General features: G+C 34.8%; 1 protein-coding gene across 5 annotated transcripts in view; it reads left to right on the forward strand.

Annotated features, from left to right (window-relative positions):
* The window catches only part of NKAIN2 (sodium/potassium transporting ATPase interacting 2), a 511,838-nt gene that overhangs the window by 416,857 nt on the left and 77,875 nt on the right, over positions 1-17,106 (forward strand). The window lies entirely within an intron of this gene.

Here is a 17,106-nt window from a genome sequence, read left to right on the forward strand (position 1 = left end):
GCTAATTTCCCATGAATCTCAGAAAACAAAAAGGGAATGTTAATGGGTTTTAATCAGAAAAGCCCAGGATTTAATGGGAAATCTTAGCTGAATAACTGTTATATGAAGTGTCAATTTTGAGCAATTCACTAGTTACTCTACAGACTATAGGAAAACACATACAGGGTAATTACCTCACTATTTTAGAGTGTTTAAAACCATGCAGACATCAGATGGCACCAGCTTGGCTGGTGGGGACCAGTGAGCACACCAGTGAAGTGATGAGGCAGAGAGCTCCAGCCAGTGGAGTGAATCTCAACACACTGCCCAAGGGAGATAATCAAAAGTAGATGCAGGGCAGGCCTAAAACTGTAAACGTCAGGCTGGCATCCAGGTGAAAAGATAAAACAGCAGACCTGGGATTTTAGATATATCCAAGAGGAAGGCATGCAGCCCTAAGTGAGGTAGCATAAGGAAAAGCAAGAACTGGACGTAGGAATAGATTGTAGGAAACCACCATAAGACCACTGTAATTATCCATAAGAGGCAATAAATGAACACATGAAATAAACTCTCAATGATCAAGCCAGGCCTCCAGGAAACTGATTGTCACTGCTGGTTGGTAGAAGCTGGTAAGTGGTTACGGCACTCTAGACATGTTTATTTTCTATACAATCAAAGGACAGGTACTGGTCAAGGCTGAATCCTTTTATTATTTGCCTGCCAGGCATAATGATGTTGACCAGCTTTGCTTAACCATACTTTTCAGATATGATTGCACCCCATGGATCTCAGCTGCCCAGATATGTTCAATCATCCAAACATCTGCCAAAGTTTATTATATCCTTCTGAAGCCCTTCATCTCTTTGTTTTTCAATAGAGGCAGATAAGTTTAAATAATGTCACTAGTTATTCTTTGTTAAACTGACTGATTATGGTAGCATTGGTTTTAACAAAATGTCGCATCCAAGAAAGTGGTAACTTCTAATACACTGTGGAAGTGAGGAGGTCTTCATCTAGTCCATAAACAGCAGGGAAAAGGTGTTTATGAAACCTATAATTTTCTTGTCTGTTTTGTTACTAGACTTGATATAACTGACTGAATTCAATTGATTGAATTATGTTCTATTTTTTAAGGTTTTCAGGTGCATGAAGATAAGCTTTTTTAATTTCCATCTGGTAAAAACAACCCAAAAAAAACAAAAAAGAACCAAAAAAAAAAAAACCTCCCAAAAAACCCTGCCTCAAAAAAAAAGAAAAGTTAATGCAAGTAGAATTAAAATTCTTTATTAAGCTTCCATCTTGACAGGCAACTCCTGAAAAACATTAGGACAAATTACAGTACAGCTTCAAGAAGCACAATGACATCAAGTAATGCTACACAAATGAATGATCAAATGTACTGGATGAAAGCATAAAGTCATAGTAACCCTTGCCAGCTCAGTCCTCTTGAACTGCATCATTCTGTCTCAAATGCGCACACTCTCTAAAATACAAAACGATGGGCAGAAACAAAATAATTTATTTTGTCCCATTTATTAGTCACCTCCTGGTTTTCTGGATACTGCTAAATAATAAGGGAATATTCTCACCTGCTATTATGAGTAACATTATCTCAGATTAATTTCACATGTTTCATTAAATTATGCCCAAAAAAGAAATATTAAATGCAATTCTGAACTGAATATTGCTGTACCATTAGCAATAAAACTTAGGGGTTTAGATGACGAAGTATGCGAGGTCAGGACTCTGCAAACTAAGCCTTTTAGCATGTGTATGTTCAAGTCAAATTTATTATTATCTAATGAAAAAATAGCTCAAAGGCTTGGAGGATTTTCTAACAAGTAAAAATAAATGAACACAGCACCTGAAGAAAGATCTAGTTGAAATCCCATAAAAGAACACTAGAAATAATCTGTCAGAGGGATCAAAAAAATGTTTAAAAATAAATATAACAATGCATTTTAAAATCTTGATATACCAGAGAAGGCAAGTTTGGAATCCATACCTGTAAACAAATTGGAAAAAAATAGTTGACCTGTGAAAAACTGCACAGGACTGCAAAGGACTTTTCTGCAACATTATTTGTAGCATCACTTTAGTCCCTGTAGTTGACAATCAACCCAGAAAGTCTAGGATATGTTTGCAGAAGTTTATATGGTAAACACATAAGACTATTCACAACCTCTATCCATTGCAAAAATGTTGAAGTGTTCCTCACTTGAAAACCCTGAAATCAGCTTATTACACACCTGCAATTCATGCCTTGTTGTACATAAGCATTATCATGGTTACTTAGTGTTCCCCTCTTTCTTCCTTTTTTCTTTTCCCTCTTTGTTCACTGGTTAGTGAGGCTATTTCATCCTATTCATAATCTGCTACTTCTGCCTCAGTGGATGCCTATCAAAAAGAAGGACAATGAAAGAGAAATGACAAAACATGAGACCTTTTGTTTCCTCCCTGCCAAGGATATTGGTTCAAATACTTAAAGTTGTTTCAGATACTCTTTCGGCCAGGAAAAGAGTATTATTATAATACAAACCAGAGCAAATAAAGTAGAAAATGAAGTATGACCTAAAAATATCATTTTAATTGCAAGTAACATGTGAGATGGCATTTTATGTAATTTGATGTAGTCAGACCCATGATAGCTTTTTTTTTTTTAGGTTAAATCTAGATAGCTATATTATATAGTCACAGCAATATGGATCTCACTGTCCAAAGCCCATCTAGGTTCTTTAAGCAAGTGTCTGAATTATTCTGTGCATCTTCTTAATGAATATTGCTAAGTGAAATTAGTTAAATTAAAGCTAACCAAGACATATACATCTAAGCTGCAAACACACACAGAATATCAATGTCACAAGACAAATTCTTCCTCTTTGGGTAGTTTAGTTAATATGAGCCAACATGCTGGAATAATTCACATGTCAGTTTGTAACTGAATTATCATAAGTCATTATGATAATGACTTATGATAGAAGATAGAGGAAATTTCAGTAGCTGTTATAAAACTAAATATTCATTGGAGCAACTGCAGTATGGTTATCTAAGAAAGTTCAGGGTCTGGATCAGTCAAAATAGAATTAGAATTTACTTGTTTTTAATATACAATTTCCTTATTACAGAGGGATCTATAAGTTGTACTGTAGTTTTCTGACAAAATACTGCAAACTTAGCACAGTACTAATGGTGTTGGAAGGAGGGCTGAATGGTAAAGATTCTATTCTGAATTTACACATGCTAAAGGAGACTGACTTTATATACCAATGTTGGGTTGTATTTTTGTATGGAGGTGGCTGGTCCTTCTACTCTTTGTTTCCACTGTACATATTGCATATGCAAGATACTTATCAATATGATATGTAACCTTCCTCTTCTTTGAGTTGAGACAGCTCAGTTGTTTAGAACACAATGCTAACAATGCCAAGGTTGATCCTTGTAGGGCCCATTCTCCTGAGAGCTGGACTCCATGATCCTTGTGGGTCCCTTCCTCCTCAGAATACTCTGTGATTGCAAAGTTTCCCAAGTGATTGCAATTTTGCCAGACCTGTAGTTTCCAGGCACACATATACTCCTACACTCAAATGTTACTAAAGCGAATGAAGCAAAATCAGAAATCCCATTTTAAAGAGATTTCCCATTAAATTGTAGTTTTCTTTTTAGTGATCCAATTGTGATGGTTTGAATAGCACATTAACATCAGGACTTTACTAATAAGTATATTTAGCAAGCTTTATAATTTTCCTGCATCCTAAACTAAGGAAACAGGGTCATTATCTTGATGGATTAATTAAAAATAGATTTCTAACTCTGAGATCAGATAAATAAAGATAGCTTTGACTGTGGTTTGCCAACAATAAGGAACACTTTTCACAGAATCCATACTGTTCATATTTTTCTATCAATTTTTTTAAAGCTGTCATATAATTAATGAAAATGTTTCAGCTAACCTCTTGATGAAGAAAAATATTGTTCAGTTTTTATTTAAGGCAAATTAATATACACTGCTCTGTATTAATCAGAGGAATAATACACTTTCAAGAAAGTAATAGCTGAATTTGACTAGAAAATATAAGGTATGATTGTTCAATTCATCATTCAGTGGTAATATCAGAAACCTCATTACACAGAATTATATCCAGAGATCCCATGAAAGTGTTCATGACTACTGAGCAAACACTGCCACTAAAGACCAATTTAGAGAGTTGCATTATTGAACAGAACATGACCCTTGCACAAAGAACAGGAATCATGAACTTTAATCTGGTTGTTGTCAGGGGGACATATTGAGTGTTAGTCTAATGACTAAGATCTAATTTGAACTGAGAAATAGATGGTATTTCAAAAGCATATGAACTCTGTACAGGGATCAAGAACCACTAGATCTAATGCAATCATTGGTATGTTACATGAATAGGCTGATAATTACAGCTGGTAGTGAAGGAAGTTGAAACTGGACTTATTCAAAATAAAGGCAACTGGCAAGACAGCAGAGAAGAAGTGAAATAATACTGAGTAGGAAATCAGAACTTTACAGTTATGGAAATTTTCATCTGAAATTTGAAAATAGAAAAATAACTTTCAGATTTGTACAAAGAAAGATGAGCTTCTACGCATGGTTACCTGTCTCACTTAGCACAGACTAAATTAATTACAGGTTAGCTCACCTTTGCAAAACCTAGAGACTGCATCAAGGACCATTTCATTTGTAGGCAGATTTAAATTTAAAGATCCAAAATCAGGTGATATAATATTTTAATATTCTGAATAATACACAAACCTAATATGCTCCATAATACTGCAAGCTTTTTCTGATCCCAGAATTTTTCATTTGTGTTGCATTTTTTCTGTATCTGGGACTTTTAATAAATGATAACTCATGACTTTGTTTTCTTTGTGGCAATTTAACATTTGCATTCAAGATAATGCTGTCAAAAAAGAAAACCCAACAAAAATCAGGTGCATTAAATTTCAATATTGTGTCCTTTTATTCAATCTCTAGTTTGAGTCTGGAAACCAAATCCTCTTTAAAGAATTAGGTAAAAGTTAGTTGCCTGCCTTTTTTTTTTTTTTTCGGCTCCTTTATCAACTCTGTGGTGCCAAACAAAAATCCCATAGAAAGTTTTGATATTATTATGCACATAGTATCTCTTGTCTTCTTTCCAGTTTGGGGGTGGGATATCTTGGTGGGATATAAGATATCTATCAGAGAGCTTGGTGTTCCAATGGAGAAGTTTTGAAGTTTGGATATTGAATCCAAAGCAGTACATTAATGGTGAAATGATGGCAGAATCCTGGGAACTGCCACAATTCCTGGAGCTCATAGACACCCATGAACCAACTATTTAGGTGATTAATCACCTAATCACTATTTAAGTGATTAATTCAGAAATCAATTTTCTAGTATTGCAGACCCCCCAAGAACTTTGTCCCAGAGTCCTCAAATTTCTCATGCAGCATGAGTTCATAGCCATTTGAGGCCAAGTTTCCAAAAAGCTTCATGATTTTTGGAATCATACATAAGTGTCAAAGAGAATAATCTTAATTTTCAAGTAGAACATCAGTATTCTTCCAAGTAAATTCCACATTATATATTTAACGGAAACAATTTTTTTTATTATTATTCATGAAGGAATTTCCACCTTATCAAATATTTGCTCTAATACCACATATTTCTAGTTCAAATGCCTTTTTAAGCACATCTATCTGCAGAAAACCTGCATCTGGCTCACATGTTTTATACAAATATATATATAATTATTTCTTTTTAATCTGATTTCTTTGTACTCCAGAATAGACATACTTCTGGTTTTATTTCTTGAGTATATGGAGTTGAAATGAATGCAGATATGTACCTTTGGATAAGTGTTTTGAGCTGCTCTAAAGCCAAAGGACTGTAAGGTATGATTCACCTCAGGCTGAAGAAAACCTCCACACCTTTTGAGATTACTCATACCCTCACAGAGCTTTTTCTGCTCCACTGCTCCATAGGCAGCTAGCTCAGAAGTAGACAGCCAAAGCTAGGGAAATGCATTTCAGCTTTTACAGATCATACTCTGTTTCAAGACTTCCACTGCATGGACTGTGCAATATTGTATTGTATTATGTCCTATCAAAACCTGGAAATCTAATAAAGAAGAAAATTTTTATAGTTATTCCCTTAAAATGACTTCTATAAACAAGGTTCCTTTTCTTGCATTAAAACTGCTCATATCTCTTAGAAAGCTCCAGGGAAAAGTCTTATATTTAAATTCAGTTATGTTTATGCGTTACACATTGGGTACTTCTAATTATTATATTAAATATATCAAATCTCAGTGGGATGACTGGTGATAAGTGTTACATATTTATAAATATTATGTATTCCCAGGACCGTTTTGGATTATTAGAATCATAGATTCACACAGAATGGCTCAGAAGGTCAATTAGTACATGTCATCAGCCTAAATATGTATGAATACATGATAGAACTTAGTCTATTTTGTTCTTAAAATCCAGCAACAATAGATCACACAGACTCCCAAGTCAGGTCTCTCCAGTGTTTTCCTCTCACTTGGCTTCAGAAACTTTCTCCCCCAAGATCTAATTTCTATTTTCTTTGCTATGTCTTTGCCATACAGTCGAGTTCCTGGGCCAGTGATGATGTACCTCCATTACAGGCAGGGAAAGAGGATGCTGGTTTCATTCCAACAGCCAGTCATGCTCCCAGGCTTCTGAGCCAGGAAACCCCAATTCCTCCTATCTGTCTTCACAGGTCACATTTTCAGACATCTGCTCATTCTAGTCCACAGTTTTTCTAGAAGTCCTTTGAGTTGAAACCCTGCCAATACTAGAGAGAGTTTGTGCTGTGATAACTTTCCCGTTCCTTGTAACAGAGTGACATCCAGAATTTTGTTACCCATACTGTGTTTGTATGTTTAGTTATTTCAACACAAATGTACTTTTCAACTTGTCCTTGCTGAATAGCACTTTACAGGAAAAATCTGAGGTTTCTCAATATGATTTTGAATGCCAGTCCTTTCCTCAAATGGTCTTGCAATCTCTCAGTATCATATAGCAACAAGCCTTTCCTCTTTTCATTCACATAATTAATTAAAATTTGTCACCATTGGGCCAAGAATAGATGACAGTATAACATAATTTCGTATTTCTTTTCAATATGACTGTTACCTACTGAAATTTCCCTCTGGACATAGTTTTCCCTTTTTTTTTTTTTGCAGAATATCTAATGGGTAAGTCAGAATAAAAATTGTTTTGACATTGCTGAATTGTTTGAATTGTTAGTCTCATATGACATTCACCTCAGTGTGCTAAAGAATCACAGTATATTTATCAAAATCAGAAGGAAAAGCAAACCCAGAATTAAAAAATACCCCTATCACCGTCAACAAGGAAAGATATATTAATGGGCCCAAATATATAAAAAACATAGTAGTGACTTGGGAAGTGTTTTCTCTGAATGTCTGGTGTCAGTTTAACAAATTTAATCTCACATGTGAAAATTCCATTAATTTAATGGAATTATTTCCGGTACCAAAAAAAAAAAGAAAAAAAGAAAAAAATCCTGACATTATCTTGGATTAAGCTGTAAGTTTCTACTGGTTAAAAGACTGAAAAATGCATGAGGGCTTAATGATGAAATTTTGCAGGATGCTGTGTGCTCAGCCCAGGCAATAAAAAATTTTATGTAATTAATACTCTATTGTAGTGCTGAAGCACACTAAGGCAGAACCAAGGAGTTTGTCATTTCCTAACCTTTGAGGACTTAACCATGTAATCTTTATTTTCATTTTTAACTCTGCCATTCATTTTTGATATTAGGTCCTTTTCTTTGTTGTTTAAGAGATGTATGCCTTTAATGTAATAATACTTTATAGATTCATCTTTCAGATTAAATTGAAGCATTTATTTTAGATTGAAAGCATATAGAGGTTTACTGCTGCATTGTCTGGGCAAATTGAACTCCCAGTGAAGTCAGAATTGCACTAACATACATGATAGAAAACTACTGTGATCCTGGGAATTCCGAGAAACATTAATGCTTCCAATGCTTTTCTTCAGGAAAGAAAAAGTCAGTAATGTTGATGTAAAAATTAAGTGTCTTTGTGTAAACAAAAGACACCTCTCATTGTTATACAAAGCACATGTGGTGTATTGCAGGCATTTCACTGTGAAGGGATTCTATAAATTCTGAAAAAACGAATTCTTTATTGAATTATATATTTTTCCATTGAGCAGATATACAGTTCCTTGAAAATATTTTTACCCAGTCTAAATTTAATAAATCAGATATATGTTTATTCCTTGACTAAAAAAAAAGAACTCCTTTGAATTCACAGCATTTTTCAATATTCCTAAGCACCAGGAAATCAAAGAGCTCTTTGTATCATTCTTCTCCCTGTGACTGTTCTATTGTTGTATCAACTTTCCAATTCCAAGTAATAAAAGCATTGATCTTCTAATATCTTGGCAGTGGAGTTCATCTAATTCTGCATTAGCACTAAACACAAACAAAAAATTTAGTATAAGCAGCCCCAAGAGACGCTTCAACCAGATTTCTCCATTTCCCTGGGCTAAATCAGCTCCTCAAAACTCAATTTAAGAAACTGACACAGACACTACAGTTAGAATGGCAAATCTACTCCCCATCAGTTTCTTAAATAAAGTTTTCAATCATTGATTTGGTCTACAGAGACAGAGCTATGTTCCAGGTACTCCTCTCAATCTATGCTTATTAAAGGCCATTGCTCCTAGAGTTTCATCTTAATCCTGGCTGGAAATTGGAGGGTCTTTGAGTACAGAGCTAGATACTGAAGAGATTTTCTTAAGTAAATTTTAGCTAGCCAATAGGAAATGCTTGCAAGTAAAATATGAACACTGAAGAACTGTGATATGATTCAAAAAGAATGGAGGTAAAAGACAGAAAATATCTTGAAATAAACTTCCTCAATTTTTGCGTGCTTTCATTTTTTTAATTCCTAAATACTGTGCTTTCACTAATACCATGGTCCCCAGTATGTTACAGTAGGATTTTGAGAGATACCGTATAGATATTCATGCTTCAGGAAGATAATCCATTCTATAACTGTGGGGATGGGGATGGGATTTTTTTGTTTGGTTGGTTGATTCATTGACTGTCTGGGTTTTTATTTGTTTTGTAAAGAACTGCAACAACCCTTCTAAGCCTTCAAGGAAAGACATATTAAATCACAAAATTATTTAGGTTGGAAGGTCATTTTGTGTAACCCTCTTCTCAAAGGAGGGCCAATTAAATGACATTTTTCAGGTGCTTTTTTTGGTCATATTTTGGATATTGCCAAAGATGGAGCTTTGACCTCATTTCTGGGCACTCATTCTAGTCTTTGTCAGTTTTCATGGTTTTAAAAAATATTTTAAAATAATTAGAATTTACTGTGTTCCAGTTCATGTTTGCTGTCTCCTGTCCTCCCACTGTGGACCTATGAGAGGAGGCCGCCTCTGCCTTCCCCAAGCTCTCCCTTTCAGTGGTTATGGGCAGGAGTAGCATCTCAGAAGCCTTCAGCTGTTCATCCTGAACTGGCCTCACTCCTTCCCCCTCTCCTCCAATATCCTGTACTCCAGTCCATAACCAGCTAAGAAGCCTTTGTTGAACTGGTTGCACTCTGTTTGTCTCTCTCAGACTGGGAAGCCCAGAACTGGACCAGCCCTCCAGGTGTTTTGTCACCAGTGCTGAGCAGGGATGAAGAACCACATTCCTCAGCCTGCTTGTGACACTCCCCCAACACAGCCCAGGAGTCTTTACCCACCAGCACTCCCAGGTTTCTTTCTGCAGAGCTGCTCCCATGCCAGTCAGTGTTCAGCCACAGAGAAGAGCTCCATTCTCTCTGAAAAGGGAGAAAACTACTGACAGTTCTGCCTGAGAGCAGAGCCAGGGACTCCTCACAGTCATTCAAACACTCTTGGGCGCTCAATGTTAATATTAATTGAAAGCCAATCTTCCATTTTCCACAGCCCTGGGAGATGGAGCAAAGCATCCAAACATTAGCAAAGCATCCAAACATAACTTCAGTAACAGTGCAGCTGACAGCTGACATGAACAGTCAGTGAACCGTCATTAAAACAGAGCTGATCTAGGAATTAATATTTAAGGATGCCTGCCAGGTACTAGATCCTACTCTTCAAATAACAGGGTTTGTTGTGTTGTCTTTTCTCAAATATCTCTTATACATTTGTTTTACACATGAAGTAAAAAGCAGTTTGATTAGATTTTAATCAGTCCATATAATTTCTCTTTCTATAAATTTTAATTTATCTCTTAAAAATAGAATAAAGTTTCTGCAAGACCACCCTAGAAAATGCAAGACCAAACAGCATTTGCTTTGTCATTAAGTAACATAGTTACTTAATGTTAACCACTATATCTTCTACAAAATATCAGATGAGAATGTTTGAATCTAAAAAAAAGAGTCTTAAATAATGGGAAACAGAAACAGATATAAAGAGTTTTAGAGTGTGATATCTGGAAAATTACTCTAATTACCTAATAACACCATCAGTTCAAAACTGTAACCCCACTTACTTAATCTGCATATTTTTTCTATATCTTATGTATACTGCATATATAAATATATATGGTGTGCAAACTGGTGCTAAGTATAAGATTAGGAAAATAATGGATTGATTTGTTGAGGTGATTTTGCTATCTTAATTTAGGTGTTCTTGCATTATATGTAAGAATACATATATTCTTATATGTATTCTTACATATAAGAGGGAGTCCTCTTAGGCTTTAGCAGCATTACATGCCACACAGACAACAGGCAAAAGAGAGACATGCTATTCATCTGTGGATTAATACTTAACAGGTTTTAATTGCTGCAGTTTCTTTTGCAGTACATGAGATGCTTTCCTGCATACTAGCAAAAAAATCTAGCATGGTATCATAAGATTATTCCTCAGGGGATGATTTTGAAAATGTAATAAAATCCATACATTTATCCAGAGTTATGCACTGAATCTTTTTAAATGGCTTTGAATTGTCCTTAGGAGGCTGTGGCTTACTACAGAGGTGGAATTGTCACGTCATAGCAGCAGCTCACAAGAGGAAAGAACAACCACTTGAAAAGCTTTTCTATCAGCTTTTGGAGATTATAGTTTGTTTATTAATGTAGGTGATTCAGTTTGTTTTCAGATACTTTTAATGTCAGAATAGAAGTTTATGAGTATCTTATTTTTAATTCTGATTCAAGGATTTGAACGGTATGCCCTCCACTGGATATGTGGGACTGCTGACATTTTCCAATTTGCAAATGCAGCCCAAGCACCTCAAGTTTGGAAAACTGTAACATTTTACAATGAAAATGTTGAAACACATTTTCCACAGTATAGTTAATTTTCTTGTTCTTTTCATTTTAAAAGCCAAAACTAGCTAAAAATGGATTTCATCCATAGTAGTCTCATTAATCAAAAATTTTTCCAATGCACAAATTAATAACAAAACAAACAAAAACAACAACAACAACAACAACAAAAACTGAAAAATAATTATCAGCTTTAGGACAGAAGCAACTGTGTATTTTGTTTCCTAATAATTTTCAAACACAGGAAGCAGCCAACGTATGAAACATCCATAATTCTCTCTCTGTTCAAGATAATTTAGATCTTCGTATTTCTGTACTTAAATGGCAGTATTGGATAGTCAAATTAGTTTTAATAAAACTAATCTGTGGTCCATTTTGACTGACATGATATCACACCACAAAAAATGAGAGCAATTTCACCTACTGCTAAATTAATTAGTTTGTGTAAATTGAAAAGAGGTTGATTTACCAAATCTGATATAGCCTTAGGTAGTCTAATAATAATCATCATCACCTACAAGGACATGAATAAACACTTTATGAACTGAAGTTTATCTGAGTTGGTGTAACATGCTCCTGTGACAGATATCTTTCCATTTAAAAAATAAAATAGAATCTTTCAGACAGGAACTGAAAGTTGTTTTTAAAGTCTGTAGAGTAGGTATAACTCAGGCAAAAGTAGCTCTTGCCATACACTGAAAGCATTGAAAACGGTGACACAGGTTTTCCCATGTCATGTGATGGACTGTAGCTGTGCAATTCCTTAAAATTGGTGAAAGTCATACCAACAAGTAAAATGTGCTAAACTAAAGGTGAGAAACCTTAGATATTCAGCAGTGTTGCAATAGTGACTGTTACATGCAGGTTTTGTGGACATCATGCTGGGCACGTATCAATGTTTCTACAGAGATCTGAATTTTCTTTTACTGGCCCAAATTTGCAAGGTACGTGAATGTTGCACAGCTTCAGTTCTGAATCTAATACTTGGATGATGGCATCAGTCAGCTGGGTCAGTAGTGGAATAAGTTATAGTGAAAGAACCTGAAGTAGTTGATGCTGTACAGTTATTCCACATCATTTCTTAAACACTGCCCAAGGGCTATGTAGAGAGAGCCCACACTTCTCCTCCTGTGCTTCCTGATAATCACTCTGTGGCTGGTGGGCTGCTCAGCGTCTAGGTTTCCAAACAAGATTTTCAGAGTCTGTCAGGAATATTTATCACTCTATTACAATTGGGTACTTTCTACTGACTTCAGAGGAATTCTAACCATTTAAATATGGATATTTTATTCTGCACTGAGAATGCAAGTGGGTTGTGAGAACAAGCTATGCTTTTTAAACTGATGCTTTAGCTCATTGCAACCTCCCCACAGAAGTAAATCCTTTTGAAATTATTCACTTTGGAACAGATGCAAATCAAACTGAGAAAGATTACTCCACTTTTTTTAGTATTTTTCTGACTTATCTAGGCTTCATTTTAATAATTCTGAGATCTTAATGCTTATAAAACCACCACTGACTAGAAATGCTTGGGCTTTAGAGCACAAGGTACAGAACACATATTTCTACTTAACCTGGTATTTCATGAAGCCTACCTGTGTTACAATAATTTCAGGTTTCCTAACACTGCTTTTGGTATAGCAACAGCATTTTTGGGGCAGCAACAGCATATTTGTGGTTTTAGAACTTTGTCCAAAGTCTTACTGTTTCCTGCACACACTACAGGCACCAGATAATTATTTACATTTTAAAAGACAATAAAAAAATAGGAAACAGAAAACATAAATTTATCATTTTACACATGCATTTTGTTTTACATACCTAATACTAAATAATAACTAACACCAGGGGATATTGAACAAACTGCATCAGCTGGAATGTTTTTCTGCATACATTCTATAAATTTTCTGATGTGTAAGTTCTAAATCATACACTTCTGCATCCTTCCTTACTAAATGTTGGGCCATATTAAAAATGTTTCTGTGGACAGAGATTATCAAGCAAAGTATTTTTGAGGTGGTTTGATAACTTGGTAAGCCATTTATTCTAAAGAAGAAAATAATTTTAAAGATATTTCATGCTGCAATTTTAATCAAGGCCTAGACCTTTCTGTATTTAGCCTTCAGAATGGTGATTCCAGGTCACTGGAAGCTTTCTATACTCTTGGATATAATCCAAGAATAAGATGTCCTGGTGATGCCTAAAGATTTTTGCTTTTTATATACATATTTTCATATACTTGTAGATTTGTAAACTGTTAATACATGGTTATATAGCTTGTAGTACTTTTCCTGCCCTTTCTCTCACATTTTAGAACAATAAGCTAACCCTTTCTAAGACAGTCCAGAAATTCTGCTTAGTCTTATTCTCAAAAAGATAAATTCTAACAAGGACACTGTTTTGCACTAGAACTTAGAAGACATAACAAGAAATAGGGCAAAGAAGCCCCTGGAAAGACTCCAAGGGGCAGACTCAAGGGTGGGTTGCCGGGGCAACTACTCTGTTATTGGATGTACTAATTAAACTTTAAAAATTTGCTGTAAATCAAATGTATGCACGTGCAGAGCCGTACTTGTGCACCTGAAATCTTGCATTAAAGATCTGCTTTTCACTTTATCACTCTTAATAGTGTTTGAAAAGTTTTTGTCTTTAATAGGCAACACTTGTGCTTAGAGGGGTTTTATTTAGAATTAAGTGGTTATGTATATTTGTGTCTGAAAATTCTAAGCGCTATTGATCTGTGTATTTGCCTGGGTAAACCAAGAGAGAGACACACTTCCTTTACTGTAAAAACAAAGGAGGAAAAAAAAAACAGTCCCAAGAGAATAATGAACAAATCATCTTTGGAAGCATTATGCCTAACTCATAAAAAAACTGATACTAATATATTGGGAAAACAGTGTAATCATGCATTTTTAGCTCAGTGTTAATAACCAAGGTTTGGAAATTTATCAGAACATTCACTTCACTTCTGAGAGATTCCCAGAACCATGTTGATTTTAGTTCAATTGTAAAATCCTTTGCCAGTTTTGTTTCATGGGACACAGATGAGATCCGGTAATCCCAGGGACAGAACCATGTAGATCCCCTGGAAAACTGTTCCCTGTACACTCACATTATCAGAGCTTGGGTAAAAGATGTCTTTGTCAGAGAATGGCAATTTGTCAAAACAATGTATTATATTTAACTCAATTTTCTTAAACAATTTTCTCAATTCCAGAATGATATCCTTGATTACTGCACAGTGTGAAATAAATAAGATTCTACAGAGTTAGCTACTACTGTGGGTGTGAGTGCCTCTAGTTAGCTTTCCATTTCAGTGTGTTTTATCACTGCATAAGCTTACATCCTCCCAAAAGTAATTTTTCAAAAATTTACAAAAATTATACTTCTCAGGATCTTCTATAAATATGTACAATAGCTAAATTAAAATTTACATTTGGCTGCAACTTCCTAGTCCTCATGATAAATTACATTGGTCTATTTTGAAGGGCTAAATTCGCATGTTCTGTGCAAAGAAAAAATTAATGGATCTTAGTCCAGAACTTTCTAAAAATATTCCATTTAAATAGGAAAAAATATTCATGGAAGAGTAATATTCATGAAACAATAATAATTACGTTAACTTTGCAATATAAACTGAAGTTTCTACTTCCTTTTTCATTGCATTTTAATTGGAGAACTAAATAGACAGAAAATTTTTGAAGAATAATGTTAATATAAAATGTTGGTGCCATTGAAATAATTAAGTTAATATTCTGGAGCCTAGCAGGTGTCTTTTTTTTTTTTTTTTTTTTAATGAGTAGAAACAGAACAGATTAAACTACTAGAAAAATATGAAGATCTAATTAATATATCATTATTTGTAGCTTTACTAATTTCAGAAGATAACTGACAGGTATGATATAACAAAATAATAGTTGACAATGTCAAACTCTGTATAGCAGTGCCTGTGCATTTTGAGGATTATTTATAGCATTTTATTAATATAATATTCTAGCTTCATTTTCGAGAAGAAAATCAGGACATCTGAGTCATCTCTTTCATGCTGGTAGCTTTATAATTAAATCCTTGGGAAGTACATTGGTACACCAGAAATCACTTAAAATACATTTATAGCATTTTTAACTGAGAAATAGAATACTGAGAAAAGCTAACAAGAGGAAAATTTTTGCTAGTTTTCATTGATGAGCTTCAGAAGTGTATCAGTTGGGTAGATTCAAAACTGGTTAAACCTTATCTGATTAATGGCACGTAAGTAAATCAGATTCTGTAACCAATTTTCAACTATACTGGTAAAAAATGGTTTTACAAGAGGAAATTAAAGAAGCAAATTCCAGGTTACTTAAAAAAAAATTCAAATTAAAGGGAAAATATCACACACATATAAAAATTAGGGAGGAAAAAATGCAATTCAGAAGCAATTAAATAGAAAAATATTATCTTTAAATATCTGTTTTCCCTAAAGATTTATACAATAATTGTTTTCTATATATCAACTTTGAATTTAAAAGCAGATAAAAAAACAAACCAAAAAAAAAAATCTCCCCCCAAAAAAACAAGAAAAAAAACCAAAACCAAAAAACCCCACAGCTGACAAGCTCTATTTTGGTTCTTCAGTGAGGAGAGTTTTTTTCTTTACACAGGGAAAAGTCTTCTTGCATGAGAAAATGGTACTGCCTGGTGGGAGTTAGTTTTAGTGGAAAAGTGAGATAACAGAAGAAAAATAAAATCCTGTAGAGGCTCAGTGCATCCTAGGCATCCAAAACTACAAATGCTTTCAGACCCTGATCTTTTATCACTGAAACCTTGTGTGATTGTTCACTCTCCAAGCAGCCTGTGCTTGCTAGTTTGAGTTTGATAAATGGAACAAGTGGTTACACGGTTGTATTCGACAAAAGATGTGCAGAGGCTTGGAAGGTTTGCACAGATTTCAGCAATTCCTAATTAGAAAAATAGACGAAATCATTTCCCATGACAAAGCAAGCCACAACCATTGAAATCAGTACAATTCAACTTCCCTGAGTCTGCGAGATCTCCTGGGCTTTCAAGGAGAATCACCCTGCACAACTCTTGCCTCTTTTTTCTCATGGCACTGTTTGGAATTAGCTTCTCTGAGGTGCAACCAAAATCATCGAAACAGTAATATATTGTGATTTCTGCAAAGAGACAGCTCACTTACTAGCATGTGCTAGTACTAATACAATTCACAAAGAGCTGTCTTTCCTTTTAAGCAGTGCTGTCCTCCTGCTGTGTCTGATTACAAAGAAGCTTTTATTCTTTTTCTGGCAGCTTTTACAGAGCATTATGTTGCCATGTTCTGTTATCAGCTGTCCTCAAACAGAAAATGCTATGTACTGTGCAGTTGACCCCTGAGAAGGTTGCCATCTACTGTATTAAACATAGGCACTAAACCATCAGAGCTCAAATTTTTTACCAACTAAGCTGAAATAAAATTATTGATGTAATTTGAAGATGTCTCATATCCTAATCTCAGAAATCTGAGTCTCTGAGATCTCCAAACTTCAAGATTTTTCTGATCTAGCAGTATTTTTCCTGACCACTACAAATATCAACACGTCTTCAGAATGTCAGCAAAGATGTCCTACAAAATGTTTTCCTTTGGGTTTTTTTTCTTGATGAGTATCAAAATCTGCTTTAATGCGCCAATTTTCACTAAAAAGCTTTACAAATACCAGCAGAATTACAAAAACAGCACTGTGATAGGCAATAAAGCCCTTACAGATGTATTTCTATGTCCACAAAGGAAGCAGCTGTTTGTTGA

Source organism: Taeniopygia guttata, chromosome 3 (assembly GCF_048771995.1).
Source record: "Taeniopygia guttata chromosome 3, bTaeGut7.mat, whole genome shotgun sequence".
NCBI classification, from domain to species: domain Eukaryota; kingdom Metazoa; phylum Chordata; class Aves; order Passeriformes; family Estrildidae; genus Taeniopygia; species Taeniopygia guttata.